This window comes from Palaemon carinicauda, chromosome 9 (genome assembly GCF_036898095.1).
Source record: "Palaemon carinicauda isolate YSFRI2023 chromosome 9, ASM3689809v2, whole genome shotgun sequence".
Lineage (NCBI taxonomy): Eukaryota > Metazoa > Arthropoda > Malacostraca > Decapoda > Palaemonidae > Palaemon > Palaemon carinicauda.
In genome coordinates, this window is record NC_090733.1 from 131278547 (window position 1) to 131298546 (window position 20000).

Below are 20000 nucleotides of genomic sequence, written 5' to 3' on the forward strand. Positions count from 1 at the left end.
ACAACAGAAGAAGTTTAAGAACAATAACAACACTAAAATAAACCTTTCACATATAAAATATAAAATACTTCAATAGTGTGCCCAAATGTACCCTCAAGCAAGAGATCTCTAACCCAATATATATATTTTGTATGTATGTATGTATTTACACACACACATATATATATATATATATATATATATATATATATATATATGTATGTGTGTGTGTGTATAATATATATATATATAGATAGATAGATAGATAGATAGATGGTTGGATAGATAGATAGATAGGTAGTGTGTGCGTGTACCTGATTGTGCACTTTTGTGTGTCCTTAGGATTATATAGGTAAACAAATAAACACGCGTGTGGGACTAATGATGCGTATTGGTTGGTGGGAATTGCAAATTTACTTTACCAATCTTCACGACCTCCAATACCAATCGGTACATGTATCTGTATATGAACATACAGGTATGTATAATGTACAGCTTGATGGATAGATGAAATGTGTGTAATATATTAAAGAAAAGACGAATAACACTAGAGAAAACTTGATTTATAAAAGATATAAAATTTTACGTTTAATAAAGAAAAAGAAATAAATTAAATGAAAGATTTTAATATGGTAAACAACGGAATCTCCCAAAAGGCAATCATGCAAGATTTCTTATAAAAAGGAATAAAGGTAAAAAGCGAAGTAAAGGTAAAAGGCAGAATGGTTTTTATGTTTAATAAAGAAAAGAAAAACTAAATTAAATGAAAGATTTTAATATGGTAAACAACGGAATCTCCCAAAAGGCAATCATGCAAGATTTCTTATAAAAGGGAATAAAGGTAAAAAGCGAAGTAAAGGTAAAAGGCAGAATGATAAAAAAGACATCCAAGATGTATGGGGACAGAGCCAGTACAACAGGTTGACAACTCCGCCAAGATGGATGGAGACCGATGGGACCGTTATGTGTGTCACTGAATGAGAGAATTGGTAGAGAGGGAAGAAAAAGAAGAAGAAAAAGAAGAAGAAGGATTTTTGTGTTGTCATTGGCGTATGGAAAAAGGCGAAAATGCGTAAGAGGTGAAAATTGGTAGAGAGGGAAGAAAAAGAAGAAGAAGGATTTTTGTGTTGTCATTGGCGTATGGAAAAAGGCGAAAATGCGTAAGAGGTGAAAAGGAGAAGATTGGATAGATAACATGAAAACAGAAATAAGAAATGCATTATGTAACACGGAGGAAAGATAATGACTAACAAGAGACATAATGCAAATTTAAATACGTAGATAAGAAATAATTGAAAAGTAATGTAACAAGTACTGAGCGCAATAAAATAGGACAAATAGAAGAAGAAGAAGAAGAAGAAGAAGGATTTTTGTGTTGTCATTGGCGTATGGAAAAAGGCGAAAATGCGTAAGAGGTGAAAAGGAGAAGATTGGATAGATAAAATGAAAACAGAAATAGGAAATGCATTATGTAACACGGAGGAAAGATAATGACTAACAAGAGACATAATACAAATTTAAATACGTAGATAAGAAATAATTTAAAAGTAATGTAACAAGTATTGAGTGCAATAAAATAGGACAAATAGAAAAAAAATAAATCAAGATTTTGTTATGTTGATCTTGTTTTGTTTTGTTATGAAGTGGTAGAGAGGGAAGAAAAAGAAGAAGAAGGATTTTTGTGTTGTCATTGGCGTATGGAAAAAGGCGAAAATGCGTAAGAGGTGAAAAGGAGAAGATTGGATAGATAAAATGAAAACCGAAATAAGAAATGCAATTTGTAACACGGAGTAAAGATAATGACTAACAAGAGACATAATGCAAATTTAAATACGTAGATAAGAAATAATTGAAAAGCAATGTAACAAGTACTGAGCGCATTAAAATAGGACAAATAGAAAAAAATAAATCAAGATTTTGTTATGTTGCGGAAGTTATAAACGAATAAACATGAATAAAGATTTGTATGGAGCCACTGGCGTGTCAAGAGTGAAGAGGGGAAATCTATTGAATGGGGAATAATGATGATGTGAAATTATCTAATACACAATCACTGTTTCTATCATTAAAAATCGCCTCGTTTCTTTATATTTATATTTATTTCGCATAGCCTTTTTAGAGTCCTTTGGCTTATTCTTAATAAATCCTGATAGGGAAAAAGACAGAAACGCTTTTAAAACGAACTTTTCAGTCGCTTATAAAACGAACATTTCAGTCGGTAACATCGCCGTGAAAAGCTGTAAAGGAATTTAATTCCCGTCATTCTATAGTAAAGTTTATCTTCTAATTTCTATTTTATATCCTCATCTTCTTCCTCCTACTCCTCTTGCTCTTCTTTTCCTTTTTCATCTTAACAATTCACAGCTGGGGAAACAACCCCTGTGTAAAGCTGAGGAATTCGCTTTGACTTAAGTCGCCTCGTTTCTTTATACTTATATTTATTGCCCTTAGCCTTTTTAGAGTCCTTTGGCTTAATCTTAATAAATCCTGATAGGGAAAAAGACAGAAATGCTTATAAAACGAACATTTCAGTCGGTATCATCGCCGGGAAAAGCTGTAAAGGAATTTAATTCCCGTCATTCTATAGTAAAGTTTCTGTTCTAATTTCTATTTTATATCCTCATCTTCTTCTTCCTACTCCTCTTGCTCTTCTTTTCCTTTTTCATCTTAACAATTCACAGCTGGGGAAACAACCCCTGTGTAAAGCTGAGAAATTCGCTTTGACTAAGTCGCCTCGTTTCTTTATACTTATATTTATTGCCCTTAGCCTTTTTAGAGTCCTTTGACTTATTCTTGATAAATCCTGATAGGGAAAAAGACAGAAACGCTTATAAAACGAACATTTCAGTCGGTATCATCGCCGGGAAAAAGCTGTAAAGGAATTTAATTCCCGTCATTCTATAGTAAAGTTTGTCTTCTAATTTCTATTTTATATCCTCATCTTCTTCCTCCTACTCCTCTTGCTCTTCTTTTCCTTTTTCATCTTAACAATTCACAGCTGGGGAAACAACCCCTGTGTAAAGCTGAGGAATTCGCTTTGACTTAAGTTTGTTGTAGAATGGACGTTGTCGTGGATAATCTTAATAGGCGGCGAAAGTACGTGGAAACAAGGCGTAACAACGCCGGGGATGCTGCTAGTTTGTTGTCGGGTGAGTGGGAGGTGCCCACTTTAGTGTACTTATTTAAGGGGGGTTCTTTTACGGTTGTGCACGTGCGTTGAGGGCAAAAGGGTGCCAGAAGGTGTCACATGTTGTCATTACTACACTGTTAAAAATTTGCCGTGTAAAAACGGTAAAAATCCTGGAATAAATATTGCCTGGTATTTACCGTTTTAAAACGGATATATTGACGTTAATGAGTGATATTACGGTCACCAACCCGTAAAAGATAATAACCAAGTAGGGTTAAACTTATGGTCTCCTGTATTTATTGAAATACGGCAGAGAACCGTATATTTTTTAAGGAGAATTTCCGATTAAAACTATGTTTTTTTTAGTGTGGCAGGAATTCAAGAGGCTTTAAGCTATAACTTCCTATCACAAAGGTATAAAGAGTCTAGTTCCCGATTTGCTGGACATGCCCACTCCGAAGGTTAACGAGTTATCAAGAATACCGTTAAATTCAACTTGAAGTAAAAAGTGTATATTACATAAAAGCCTCAAAGCCGATGGATAGCTTTTGCATCGTGCTGAGATGCCAAGCTGTCACATCACGTATTAACAGAGGTATTTCATCTCGTTAATGAAGAACTGCATTAATGCCCTCTTGGTAGTGTCGACCAAGCTGGTGCTCGGAAGTTTGAGAGAGGTTCTTTTTCCATAATTTCATCCATCAGCTTGTAATGGTGTTTCATCGTCCTGATGTAAAAACATTCTCTAGTTCTCATAAAAAATGCAGTGTGTGACTTACAGGACCATGTTCCCCTGTCCTTTGCCTTCGGTAATATGACGTATATTATATTGTTGAGATTGCTGATTTAACTTTATTTGGTACCTGTGTTTGTATTCTTGTTCTTTGTAGTTGCTTGTAGGTCTTCCATATGGTGGAAGCTTGCTTTGCAAGTTAGTGGCTTTTCATGCTTTTTCCTTATGGTTAACGTTACAACAACAACACAAAAAATAATAATGAAAAGAAGAGCTTGCTTTCGTCAAATTATTCATCTTTAATTATATTATTTTTCAAGGGGACCTACAATTGCAAGACAGATATTTCTTCGGTAACATTAGCAAAGTATTTCTAAACAGCCGTAAGTTTTGGGCTGGGTATTATATTCACGTATCACACCTCTATCAATTGTGAAACTTAGAAAAAGAAAGAACATTTCAGGGGCGTACCATAACATATTGATAACTTTTGTTCATTTTTTATCCTTCATATGATAAGAAAATGAAATTGTGATTTCGTCCAGTTAACTTCAAAACCCAAAATCCTTCTCGTATCAGATGAACTTTTAGGGTCAGCAACAATTTGGATATTGTGTGAGTTTTGCCCTTATAGCAAAAGAAAAAGGCGAAGTAGAAGAAGAAAGGATCCGGAGGGCGTAGTAGGAAATTGAAGGGAATGTTGAGGGGGTGGGGGAAGAAGAGCGTAGCAACAGAGGAGAATAAGGAAAAACGGGAAAAAAGATTTAGGCCTTGCAAGGGGAAAATGAAGGGCAGCTTTGAGGGAAAGATATATAGAGAGATCAGTCAGTCAGTCATCGACTAATCTTCAGACAGTAATTCCAGGAAGTTGAGGTGCTGTTACAAAGGCAAATAATTCCACCATCCAGCTCAACTGAGTTGGGAACAGGATAGGGATTCACTGGGATGTGAAATCCCATCCCATGTCCTCCATTCAGGTGGGAATGGGAGAAAGAGGGGTCGAGGGTGAGGGATGGGACCAGAGAGAGAGAGAAGATTAAGAAGACTTCAAGACTTGGCTGAGTGGGAAGGTGGGGGTTTGGGGTCTGGGAGGTACACATACCTCCCATAGTTCACTACTGTACACTTTACTTCTATGTACTTTTGGAGTGTACAGTACTGATACATGTTGAATGTACAATATCGAAACATTTTGAATGTACAATATTGATACATTTTGAATATACAATATCGAAACATTTTGAGTGTACAATATTGATACATTTCAAGTGTACAATATTTATACATTTTGAATGTACAATATCGAAACATTTTGTGTATATAATATTGATACATTTCAAGTGTACAATATTGATACATTTTGAATGTACAATATTGAAACATTTTGAGTGTACAGTATTGATATATTTTGAGTGTACAACATTCATACATTTTGAGTGTACAATATCAAAACATTTTGAGTGTAGAATATTGATATATTTTGAGTGTAGAATATTGATACATTTTGAGTGTACAACATTGATACATTTTGAATGTACAATATCGAAGCATTTTGAGTGTACAATATTGATACATCTTGAGTGGACAATATCGAAACATTCAGAGTGTACAATATTGATACATTTTGAGAGTACAAAATTAATACATGAATAGGCAAGGGACGGTGGCATTAACCTATCGAGTATGACAAAGCCCTAGAGACAGACCATATATACTTATGATCAACGCCCAACCCCCCTCTCCACCCAAGCTAGGACCAAGGAGGGCCAGGCAATGGCTGCTGATGTCTCGGCAGATAGACCTATAGGCTCCCCCAAACACCCCATCCTTAGCTCACAATGATGGTGAGGTTGCACCGACCAAAGAAACTATTAAGTTTGAGCGGGACTCGAACCCCAGTCTGAGGACCTTACCACATCTTTTTGTAAAGATTAAGTTTCTTATGTCGTTATTCAAATTCATTTATTCTTGCTTTACTCAGTATGCTGTAAAATGTAAAAACGATAACTAATTACAATGATACGATTTAGACTCCGATATGATAATATAGAACAATCCTGACGAAGTGAGCAATGGGTACTTTCTTGTTTAAAGGTTTAAAGGCCGCTCATGAATGGCAGAGACAAGGGACAGTGACAGTGCCCTATAACTCATTGTCTAATCCCTCTTTGGTATATTTTAGTTTATCATCGATTCTCGTTACAAAAAAAAAATAAATAAATAAATAAATAAAATCGTTGTCTAAGCCATCTTTAGTATATTTTGATTTATCTTCGATTTCGTTACAAAAATAAATTGTTGTCCAATTACTCGTTTTGTACATTGTACATAAAATGTACTTACCTGGCACATTATTGTCACGACTACCACGACCAAGATGACAACCGCGGGGATGATTAGGAAGAACCAGTTGATGTTCTTTTCTTTGGGACCGACGGGAGGGTCACGCATCACTGAAATAAACATGAAGACTGTTAAAGCAAGTTATTTGTCTTTGCTTTTTTTCCTTTCTTTTTTTTTTTTTTTACAATATCCTTTTACAGGTGTGAAATAGTATTTTTCTTTTCAATCGCTTCCTATTTACAGTGGTTTCTAAATCAAATTTTAACACTATTTACACTAACATACCCTTTTTCGTACCTCATTATTTGAGATTTGTGGCTCAAAATTCTAGAAATGAAGAGGTAACATTTACTTACCATATATATATATATATATATATATATATATATATGTATGTATATATATATATATAAATTAGAGTAACCTGGATTATCTAATTATTCAAGTTGCGTTACCTTGTCAACTAAAGATCTTTCACTGTAGGGTCAAAGGAAAACTTGGTTACACCATCAGATCATATAAAAAGTAAATCTTACACTATTGGATTCCATTATACTTACCATTACACGGTCGAATCCTACCAAAACTGAGCATTATACCATTAAAACTTAAAAATCTACGCTAGTAGATTTAAAGTAATTCGACCATTACACTCTCCGACTATAAAAATTGAAAACAGCGCTACCAGACCTCATGAAATCGCAACATTTAAGCTATTGGTTTCCCATAAAGACATCAAAACAGTGTTACAGAATTCCTCGGCCCATTACCTCCTTCTCGTCGTCTTAGAACGGTCAGATGGGCCTCTCTGTAGTCGTAGCCGAGGTTATTGGCACCGAGGCAGGCGTAGATGCCCGCGTGTTCTGGCGATGCCCTGACGATTGTCAGTTTGGAAAGGTAGGTGTTGCCGCCCTTTGCCACGATGGGCGCTGCTGTCTCGACTCGGCGGTAGTACTGGTTGTCAATCGTTGATATCGTCTTGTTTGGGATTTTGCCTCCTTCGAAGGATTCTGGGGTGACCTTCTTCAACCACTGGAAACATAAGAATTAGAAGTACATCGTTAACAAATTGAGTGAATATTATATATATATTTTTTCACTTTATGATCTCTCTCTCTCTCTCTCTCTCTCTCTCTCTCTCTCTCTCTCTCTCTCTCTCTCTCTCTCTCTCTCTCTCTCTCTCTCTCTCTGTATATATATATACATATATATATACATATATATATGTATCTATCTATCTATCTATCTATCTTATATATATATATATATATATATATATATATATATATATATATATATATATATATATATATACACACACACACGAGTAGGATTTTTTTTTGGCCAAGAACTGGTAGGCCAATTGCACCTTTTAAATCCGAACACGCACACATGCACACACACACACACACACACATATATATATATATATATATATATATATATATATATATATATATATATATATATATATTATGGGTGGGTGAATGTGTGGGTTTCTTTGTGGGTGTATTTCACTCGATGGTTGCTGTAGTTTTTTTTTTCCTGCTAAAATGTACCTTTGATTAAGAATATAAAATTAACATATTTTGGTCGTGTTAATATGCAGATCCACTACGAGTAAAGAGGTTATCTTTTTTTCTATCGTATATGGTTATCCTTTGCGAATTGAATGTATACAAACGCTTTAAAAGAGGAGAGGTTTTAAACATAAAGAAAATGTTGGCTTGAAATGACTATATAACCCCTTTTAAAATTTAAATGATCCAATGAAATTTTGCAAGACCTAAACGCTAATTATTTTAAACAAGACATACCGACAAACAAAAACGCATACTCTCAGGTAAAACCAAAATACCACACACACTTCAGAGTACCTAAAATGAGAGTTTAAAATGCCTTAAAAGCCACTACTTTGTCCCTAACAAAACAAGAAATCATCCTCTCGTTAAGTAAGAAGTAAGCAACATCCCCCAGCGAAACCATCCCTCTGACGATGTTAAAAAGAGCCTTCAATCGTCAGGGGAAAAGCTAAGATAACACCTTCTTTCGGGGGTTGAAACTCTCGAGGCATCAATATTATTTCTTGAGGGAGCGCCATTTTGACTCAAAACAAGAACCCCCGTCTGCGTCGGTGGCGTTGCCGAGGCTAGATCGGTGTAAAAACAACATAAAGGCTTTTGAGACATGTCCGGAACTTGTTAGCAGAGCTGTTTATCTTCCCAGTTGGAGATAACTGAGGATACTATAATGGTATTCTGTCTACTTATCTAGCTTTCTCTGATGTACATTTCAATTGTGTATCTTTAAAATCTGTAACTACTTCATTGTTAGTCTTTTTAGGGGTGTACGGATTAAAGTTTTAACATTAACATATTCAGTGTCAAATAACAGTTGAGAGTGAAACAATGCTACTGAGCAAATCTAGATAACTAAGCGTCTTGTTTATAGGGAAGGAGAAAAGTGTGATCTTCATGTTATTGATAAACACCATGAGTAAGGCAATGGTAATTTTATATAAAACAAACAATCGTGCAGATTTTCATCATCTTTCCCACCGTGATCCCTACATTAAGGGGTCGGTTGTATGCCCTTGCAGTCTTCAACCACAGTTATGGGGGGGGGGGTGGGGGGGGGGGGGGGGCTAACCTTTGACTTGATACTCTAACTGCAAGGAAGCAGTTTCCAGTTGTTCGCAGTGAGCCTAGCCTTTTGCTAAAAAGCAAGACTGCAAGGCAGCAGCTGTCCTTTTAGTCACTTTCTACGACACACAGGAGGCACAGTGGTAGTATTTTTACACCCCTTGCCATAGGATAATCAATATTGCCAATGTCAACACTTCTCAGACATAACTACCTGTATGGAAACAGTTTGACAATACCCTCCAGAATTGCATATAAAGTTACATGGCGTTACGTGCTTCAGGCTTTTTATGAGAGTATTTGCTAATTTCAGTTCATGACAACAGGATAAGTGGTCCAGGTGGGAGGGGAACCCCCATCTGCTGGCTAAGCTGTGCGCTACGCTGTAAATTAAGCTCCAGTTGATTGCGTTATTACTCGCAATGTATTTGTTGAACAAGATAAATAAGAGGCAAAAGTGTAATTCATACACTGAATGACAAGCCGACCGGCTTACCCACCAAGTCGATTGAAATTAGAGAAACTCACCTGTATATCTGGCGTGTGAGAGGTGCGGACGGTACACTGCAGTGAGGTACTCTCTCCCTCGAAAACGGTTTGATTTACGGCCTCACTTATGTCCAAGTCCGGTTCCTTCTTGGGCTCTGTTGATAAAGAAATTAAATGTTTAGGATATATTTGTGTGGTTTAGCATCTTACCTGACAGCCTTTACTTTCCTAATTTGCAGACGTTAACTACGTCTCTCTCTCTCTCTCTCTCTCTCTCTCTCTCTCTCTCTCTCTCTCTCTCTCTCTCTCTCTCTCTCTGCAAAATAAACTTTAGATTTCAAAATATAATAAAATAAAAGACAGTGATTACACCGTGAAGGTCCCTGATTCCTTAGCATTATTCCCGTAGCTCTGATTTTTATGACCTTATAAACTATTTATTGTGCCCTAATGACAAATAAAACCTGTAATTCAGGCACTAATAAAACTAACATAAAACTCCACACTGTTCTAACTTTACATTTCCGTGTCTGATTTGCATAGAATTGTTGTATACTTCTTTTATTATATAGAATATACGATTCAAACACCCTAACAACACTTAAAAATTTGCATTAAAATAAACCGTAAATGTCTGGCAACATATATTCCAGGATTTTCCCCGTTTTAAAAACGGGTATATTGACGGAAAGGAGTGATATTACGGTCACCAACCCGTAGAAGATAATAACGCAGTAGGGTAAATTTACGGTCTCCTGTATTTTACTGAAATACGGTTGAGAAAACAGTATATTTTTAACGGAGAATTCCCTATTAAGATTGTGTTTTTTTTTAACAGTGAAGCGTTGGTGATTTTACAAGGAAAATTAAAATTTTCAGCATAATAGCCTTCTCTTTATCAACTCATTATTTTATGATGTCACAAAAACTAGGATACAATAGCAAATCTACTACAAATATTTTAAGAAGATAATATCGTCTTTTATAAATAGCAACTGCTATATATACACTATTAAAATGTGCCGTAAAAAAAAAAAAAAAAACGGCAAAAATCCTGGAATAGATGTTGCCAGGCAATTACCAGTATTGACGTTTAAGGAGTGATGTTATGGTCACCAACCCCTAAAAGATAATAACAAAGTAGGGTAAAATTACGGTGGCCTGTATTTTAATGAAATACGGCTGAGAACCGTATATTTTTACTGAGAATTTCGTATTAAAATGACCGTTCTTTTTAACACTTTTGACAAAAATAATTGTCCTCCTATTCATATACATATTTCTATCTATGGTTTTAAGAACCTTTCCAACATCATTATTAGCTCAATGCCAACTACCTGGTTTAAACAAACATTATAAATTCAATACTAAGGCAGGCACAATATTTTTAAAGCTGGGGCACAGGAAGTACATTCCAAACAATGGCTCTGGCTGGCACTGCATACTTAACCTTGACAAAGGTCCTACATTCATTACCCAGCTCTCAAGACGAGAGTTCTCCAACGGTTGTGGCATTTTGTGTTATTTACTGTGCTTTTGTAAAAAAAAAAGTAGTGGATTTTACCGGAGAAGAATAGTCTTTAATGTGTTAATGAATTAACTTTTTTTTTCACTTTCTGAACGGGATAATGCTCGTTGCAAGAAATAAAAATATTGTTAGTTTAAATAAGACAGAACTAGAGACGGTAAATATACTACATAAATCCGGTTTATTTTTCTTCACGTTCATTAGTGGTAAAAGTAATAGAAGAATGAATATATCAGTAATAAATATTGTTATATATTTGTATATCAGGATTAATTTTGAATTGATTAGAAAAAAATAATGGTAAATATATCAGTCTAATGTTCCCGCTTTTTTATAAGTAGTATTTTAATTCTATAAAATTTAAATATTTCGCTGACCATAAACCTTACAGTACAGAAAACGTTGTGGATGGTCATTTTATTTTATCTCTACTGTGCGTTTTCCTTAAAAAAGGATTTTGTAGATTGTTAAGATAGATATTTTATTTAATGTTTACTTTTTATGAAGAGTCATTGTGTACCACCGATCTCCCACTTCCCCGCCTTCTCCTCCTCTAGTAACTGTTTCTTACTCTATCACAAAATCCTGTTCACTTTTCAATTTTGTATCAAAAGAAAAGTAATCTTAAGTCTAAAAGGGGACGGGTATCTAGATATCATTAGTATCTGAGTGTTTGTTGTATATATTTTTATTAGATATGAAAAATCGTAAAGGTATAGACCTAAGAAGCACTCAACAGTTGTGTTTATTTTAAATCAAAGTGGGTTTTTAGAGGTTTTGTCAAGAATCTAGTGTTAATTGAAATTTATTTTCAAATTTCTTAAATACCAGAAAATTTGGATTCTGTTGACTTTATAGACTAATACACATACAAACAAAGCCAATCCAACACCTAAAAACATAACAGACGCTTCACACGTCTCGAACTGTCCACCTAAGCGTGCCAGGACTCCTCTCTGCTGGGAGGAAGGACATTGGTGACTGGTACAACTCATGAATATTCGCTACCGGGGTCTGAGCGATGTCAGGCAGGACAGCCGATCAGGTCTACGGTCTACCCCAAAGCCAAAGCAAAGTCCTTCCAATAGAAGGCAACCGTGCTTACCCCATACAAAATTCGTATGTAAAATTTACTTTAAATGATAAAAAATTGGTTAATTCATTCTTTTATAAATGTCAAAAAAGGCTAAATATGTTCGTTATTATGAAATATTTTGTGCTTAACCTTAACATTACCTTTCAAAAAGGAAAACTGCCCCGAAACAGACCATAGCTGGTCTTAGATAAAAAAGAATTATTCCAAAAAGTCGACCATTTTGATATTAATATCATCCCCTGAGATCCCCATGCTGGTTCCCTTGAGAGTCGAATGATCATCCATTGCGTTTGCAAGGTCAGTATTAATGCAATACTCTACGTCACTATTAGGTTTGCTCTGAGTTAATGACTAATCAGATGGTCTAATTTATGGGACTTGCATCGTGATTTGCGAATGAACATTTAATATATACATGAAATATTCAAATGAAGTATGTATAATTTAGGCAGGTACCTACACACATACATATATATGCATATATACATTCATTCATTCATTCATTCATTCGTTCATACATACGCTATTTATGATTATATTTGATATGTTACTAGAACTCGGCACGTCTATCACAGTATGTGTATATATATGTGTATATCAGCATTTGACTGAAGACATTTCTGTGATATGTATGTACGTTTTTAGTAACATATTGCACATAAATGCAAATACTGTATGTGCCTATCCTCATAATATACTGCATCCTATATTTACAATGAAGGTTTCTTAATGATTACTGATGATATGAGCTGCTTCAAAGGCAGAGACTGGCAAACGGAAATAGCTCTCAATATTGATAAGCTGAGAACAATAAGCTTCCATTTAAACAGGTTGTTCAATTAAGCGACTGTGTTTACCTGCCTTTACCTGGCCTGTCATCACTCCCGCTTTGAATCTTAGGGTCAATTTACCCAGCAAAGTTCGAAAGATTAAACTGGAATGGTGCAGCCGTTGTTGTCCTCTTAATGGCAATAATTAGTATAATCTGAAGCTATTTCTAGACAGAAAACACTTTGTGCTTCATTTAATCATGAAGTTATTGCTGCATGCAATTAATATCTTCGATAACCATAAAAGGCATAATTTTGACCTAAATACTAGCGTTTGAATCTCCAGTATTTTGTACTTATTTTATATAAGTTCCTATCATTCTGTAATATAAATTATCGTTAATTGTAGTATTTTGTTCGAATGATTTTCCCAAAGGTAATTTTTTATTTTTCTTTTCTTTTGCTGTTTCGTGATATATTAATAACTTCAGATATATTTTACACCAATTGATTTTTTTTTTCTTTTTTTTTTCAACTGATTAATACATTTTGCAAATATTTCACACCAATTGATTTTCTTAATGTGTTTTTATATATATATATATATATATATATATATATATATATATATATATATATATTTCAACTGATTAATACATTTTGCAAATATTTCACACCAATTGATTTTCTTAATGTGTCTTATATATATATATATATATATTATATATATATATATATATATATATATATATATATATATATATATATATACATTTTTTTTTTTTTTTTTTGCTGATACATTAATAACTTTTACAAATACTTCACACCAATTAATTTTTAATCTCTTTTGCAGCTTCTTTTGATTACTCAATTTATATGGTTTTTATTTCTTTTATAAACGCTGTTTTTTTCTAATTTTTTTTTCTATTTTGCTAACGCCATTTGCCCTAATGATGCATTCGTTTTTACATAAGTGATCAATAACTGCTGCCTTCATTTAGTATTTCGAAACATTACTAATTAGGACGTTTGTGTCGGTTGCCCTTTGAAGCCACTTCATGTTCTAGTTGGTATTTCTTCTGTCATCATAATATCAATTGAAATCCATTGCCAGAAAAAAAAAAGGGCTTCGCAAAGTGTTTCTGGCTTTCGTGTGGCTTTTGATGCTGATAAAAAGACAAACTGTTTAACGTAGTTAATTTATATGAGCTTCAATTCTCTCTCTCTCTCTCTCTCTCTCTCTCTCTCTCTCTCTCGTCTCCTCTCTCTCTCTCTCTCTCTCTCTCTCTCTCTCTCTCTCTCTCATTATCGATGACTAAACATTTACTGAACATTAAATAAAAGATTTCTTTTAGAGAGAGAGAGAGAGAGAGAGAGAGAGAGAGAGAGAGAGAGAGAGAGAGAGAGAGAGAGAGAGAGAGAGAGAGATTGATATGTAGTTTTGTATTTTAAACAACCATGTTCAAACCCTATATCGGCAAGGAGTAGAACATATCTCTTAAACATCCCTCTCCCATCAAAAAATACTGACAAAATCTGTGAAAATATATATATATATATACACACATATATATGTGTATATATATATATAATATAATATATATATATATATACACACACACACCACACACATATATATATATATATATATATATATATATATATATATATATATATATATTTATATACACACATATATATACATATATATATATATATATATATATATATATATATATATATATATATATATATATATATATACTGTATATATATATATACACACATATATATATATATTATATATATATTATATATATATATATATATATATATATATACATATATACATATATATATATATATATATATATATATATATATATATATATATATATCCTGTATGTTTGAAAATAAACTTTCTAAGAGAAATTTTCGCTGCTTCACATTATTTCAAAAGATATAATGTAAGCAAATACTATAATCATGACATATAGAAAGCAAAAATATCTTTTGAAATGAAGAAAAGAACTTTAGTGCTAAGAACCTTATCATGGAATAAAAAGAAAAATCACAAACGTATTATAAGATGTAGAAATACATTTTGAAATTTTTCTTGGATCTATATGCAAAAAAATTTGCATGCTAAAATCTTAAAGACGTTGAAGAAGGAAATACTTTAAACCACATACTAGAATAAATCAAGGAAATATTACTGAGAAGTTAAAACTAATAAATTTTAAGAAAAAGTGAATATCATTTGATATATAAGAAATTTATGTTCAAATAAAGCAACAACAAAAATCCTGCAAGCTAGCGATGAAAGACCGTGGAAGGATGCAAGGGTAAAAGTGATAAATTTCCCTCCCTTCCATTTTTTTTTTTTTTTTTTTGACAACAGCAACTTGAAGAGAACAACACCAAATAACAAGAGGAGTCCCTCCCTTCTCCAGTAACTCCCTAGGGTCACCACTTCTCAACACCCCCCCCCCCTCCCCCTTCTACCACCACCACCGCGTCCCGTCAAGGGCACGTAGGACGGGAGCTAGACGGGGCAGGACACGCGATCATATTATGAAACGTCTTTTATTATCCCCTAAAGTAAAATTAAAACACATCAGGTTAAGCTTCTGAAAAGACACTCGCGCTGGAGGAGAAAGAAAAAAAAAAACTAGTGAAAAGTTTATAAGCAGTTTTCATTTTTTTTTTTTTTTTTTTTTTTTTTTTTTTTTTTTTTTTTTTTTTTTTTTTTTTTTTTTTGATATTCTTCCGGAGGACCCATTAAACTCTCAGACGCTGATGAACACAGCTCTCCTTTCCTCCTACCAGTGCCAATCAAAGTTTCCTGAAGGAGCTTGGGGAGGAGGGGCGAGATGGGGGGCTTGTCGGGCCTGTGTTACTGGGGAAGGGGAAGAGGATGTTCCCCCCAGACCACCCCTTAGGCAGGGACAGGGACCCTTTGTTTTCCTTGATACTTGAATTACCCCCTTTTCTCCTTTACGGGATAGCCACTTCGCGCAAAGTTCGTCAGTCCTCTTATTCATAATTGAGTTTTATTAGTCTTCATTTTGGGGGGTTGGGTGGGCTGGAATCTCTTATTTGTTATTGGGTAAATATATGATTGCTATTAATATCCATACGATATTTATTTACTTTTTTTAATGGCTGTTTGCCTGAGTGAAGGTGTTTGGTGAATTAGAAAGCGGAAGATTATTCTTGGTATTTCATCACGCTGAAATATTCAAGCTTATAATAAGATATTTTTATATGTTTATAATGTATATGTAATATATTTTCCTTTTAATTCTGTTTTTATTTAGCATTTAAGCAGATGATTTTTATGTTTATATGTATATGTGTGTATATACATACATATAATATATATATATATATGTATTATATATATATATATATATATATAATATATATTATATTATATATATAGCTACTGTTTTTACTTATTGTTTATGTATATCATTTTATATTCAATGGGTTATTTGAATTTTGTAAGGGTTGCAAGGATTTTCTTCTTATTTTAAAAGAAATGGTCCATGAAACGAATTACTGTAGATATTAAGGTGGTATTCTTGAAATACCTTGCCATGCTAATCCAATTTCTTTTATAACTGCTGTTGTACATTGGAGTCCTTTTGGTATTTATGGAGACGATAGCAGATATTTCTCCCATACTGCATACCGTTTTGCTTCAGTATCGTAACGATGATAATGGCGATCATAACATTACTTATAATGTTGATTTTTTTTTTCTTGCATCTTTCGAGGAATATAGGTTTAATATTCTGGTAATTTATAAGGTTCCTTCAGCTCTCATTTTGTTTCGATGTGTCATTACATTCTTATAACATATTAAAAAACTATATATAAAAAAAATCTGCTAAAACATTAATAAAGTTAACTTCAAGTAATATTATCATTAGGAAAATTAAGGTCTTTTTCAAGTATCAATTCAAACGTTTAATAGATCTTATGGTAAGATATTTAAAAGTCTAACGTCCTGAATAATTATTTAATGGGAATTTTAAGAAAATTCTACAATTTCATTGATCATTTTGAAAATTTTCTCCTTCAAGGAAGTTATGAAAGTTGCTGGCTTTTTTTATATTTTGTTAATATGTTTATAGTCAGTATCGTGTCCATTGTAGGAAAGGTAAAGGTTTCGAAAAAAAATAGTTCATTGTTTTTGTTACTTTACTGTTACCTAAATTTAGGAGTCTATTAATCACTTGTAATAATTAAGCAACGTATACACTGTAATTGTAACATTTATTTCCTATATCTGAGTTGTAAAAGAAAATGATCATATCTTCCTTTAAAATGCTTGTGGTGTTTACGAATAATGTCACACACGTATATGTGTGAGTTTGCGTCTTTCTGTGCGCGCATGTATTAAAAAAAAAAAAAAATTCTAATGACAGCTGTAAACGAGTATAAACGTCATTAACAAACTTCCAAATGACACTTCCGGCCAAGTACAAGAGCTCCACTTCTCAAATGACCTCTTTCCCTCGGATGCCAAAAAAAAAAAAAAAAAAAAAAAATGTGCCCTAATGTCCCTGATGGAGACCACTTGATTATTCTATCCCCATTGCGAAATTAATTATAGCCAAGGCACACGTGCATTTTAAACCTATTTTACATTATCTTAACTAAGCCCTCTTGACTCTCTCTCTCTCTCTCTCTCTCTCTCTCTCTCGCGCTTTGCATCCTCTGGCTGCAGAAGTCGGGAGGATTAGTCGGAAGGATTGGGAAGAAGAATTATTAATATAGGTCTGGAGAGATGATTAAGGATAGGAGAGATAAGCGGATGAAGAACACAGTGCTAATTACTGAATGTTTGAAAAGAATGATGAGGGAGAGGAAGAGGAAATATGGACATAGAAGTGATGATGGTATATAAGCGAAGGAAATCAGATGATAATGAGGAAGATGGGATACAGGAGAATGGATAAAAGGCGGTGATGAGGAAGAAAGGATATTGGAGAATAGGGTCCTTAGAGAAGGGATGATGATGAGGAATACAGATAATGGGACTAGAAAAACTTAGAAAATATACTTTTATATGAATAACAGCATCAGTAGTAAAGTAACACTTACACTACTGTAATTTTTATAAAAAAAAAAAGGGTAATATTACTCAAGTATTTAAGACTGCTGAAGAAAGCAAAAAATGGATAAAAGGCGGTGATGAGGAAGAAAGGATATTGGAGAATAGGGTCCTTAGAGAAGGGATGATGATGAGGATTACAGATAATGGGACTAGAAAAACTTAGAAAATTACTTGATGATGAGGAAGTAAGGATGGTGGAGAATAGGAAAGCTGGAAAATGAGATGTTGAAGAGGACGATAGCGAACGAGGGAAATAGGTGAGAAGAGTTGGTTGGAAATGCTTACTTAATGTGATGGTAATAATCAGGAGAATTGGTTGTGAAAATTGAAACCATCAAAATAAGACGATTATAAGGAAAAGGCTGCACTTCTCTGGAAGAGATAGAATAGAGAATTGTATTGAAAGAGTTTGTAATGAAGAAGGTTAGAATAGAGAAGCGTATTGAAAGTGTTTAAACTGAAGGAAGGAAAAAATTCATTGATAAGGGTAATGAATCGGAGAGGAATGGGGTTAGAAAGGAAGGAAGTATTGAAGAATGGAGAAGCTGGATAAGGGTAATGATGAGGAAGGGAAGAATACGGAGGCAGAAAAATTAGAGCCGAGAGTAAAAGAACACGAATGAATAAATATAATCAGTGTCACGAAGAATGATGGAGACCGGGAACAGCTGAGAAAAGAGGATCATTAATTGGTAGAGGCTGGCTAGTCTGGATCAGAAGGATGATGGGAAATTGAAAATTTTGGGCAATTGGATAATAAAGAAAATTAATGTAAGCAGATGATAGAGACTAAGCAGAGAAGTATGAAGTAGGGCAAATGCATTCCGTACTGGTCTTTACGTAGAAATAGTTTCCAAATATAGTCTATTAGGAAAGCTATAAGTTAATGTTTCATAATATGACATTTACAATTTCCAATTGAAAATTATATATATATATATATATATATATATATATATATATATACACATATATATAATATATATATACATATACATATATATATATGTATATGTGTGTATATATATGTATACATATATATACATATATACACACATATGTATGTATATATATATACATATATATATATATATATATATATATATATATATATATATATATATATATATATATATATATATATATATATATATATATATATATATATTATCCATTCATGTTATATAACTTTAATCATGAATAAAAATTATAAATATATTTCTTTTCATATCTTGGATTAATTTGTTATATACTTTTATATGAGTAACAGCATTAGTAGTAAAGTAACACTTACACTACTGTAATTTTTATAAAAAAAAAAAAAAAGGGTAATAATTACTCAAGTATTTAAGACTTCTGAAGAAAGCAAAAAAAAATAATGATAATAAACAAACATAGAATAAATCAGAATAGTGAAATCATACACAAAACAGAATATGAAATCAACTGTAAGAACTCATTCAATTCAAAATATAAACATTTTCATTTGTTCAAACTAATGACTTTAAAAGGACAAGGAAGAAAAAAACAAGTAAAAAAAAAAGGAAGAAAAAAATCAATGTAAAGGAAAACGCATAAACCTTAAGATAATTCATTTATTATCTCCTAAGATAATTCATTTATTATCTCCTCGCCTTAGAAGTTTATCATAAAGATCTAAAGACATAAAAATAAAGAGTATAAAACTCCAGAAACGAATCGTTCTCCTTTTCTACTCACCTTGAACATTAATGGAAAAATTTGCGGTAACGACGCCAAGGGACGAAGTGGCTTTGCAGGTGTAAATGCCGGTATCTGTTGATTGCAGACCGTTGAAAGTCAGCTTGTCTCCGATCTTGCCCAAAGAAAGGTCGTCCTGACAAGAAAAAAAAAAAAACATGGTTAATATGATGTGTTTATTAGGTTTATAATCATTCAGTTTGCTAAGTCCTTAAGGCTTCAGGTTTCACTAAGTGTGTGGGAATTTGCAAGTATCGGCTGAATATTGATAAAAAAAAAAAGTCTGAAGGTTTTATAAATATGTTTGGCAGTTACAGTTTCTTTCTTTTGTCATGAAGCCACCCGCTCTCTCTCTCTCTCTCTCTCTCTCTCTCTCTCTCTCTCTCTCTCTCTCTCTCTCTCTCTCTCTCCTCTCTCTCTCTCTCTCTCAAAAGGAGCAAATA

General features: G+C 33.3%; 1 pseudogene; it reads right to left on the reverse strand.

Annotated features, from left to right (window-relative positions):
- LOC137646636 (fibroblast growth factor receptor-like 1) overlaps positions 1-20000 on the reverse strand; it is a 41056-nt pseudogene that overhangs the window by 12661 nt on the left and 8395 nt on the right.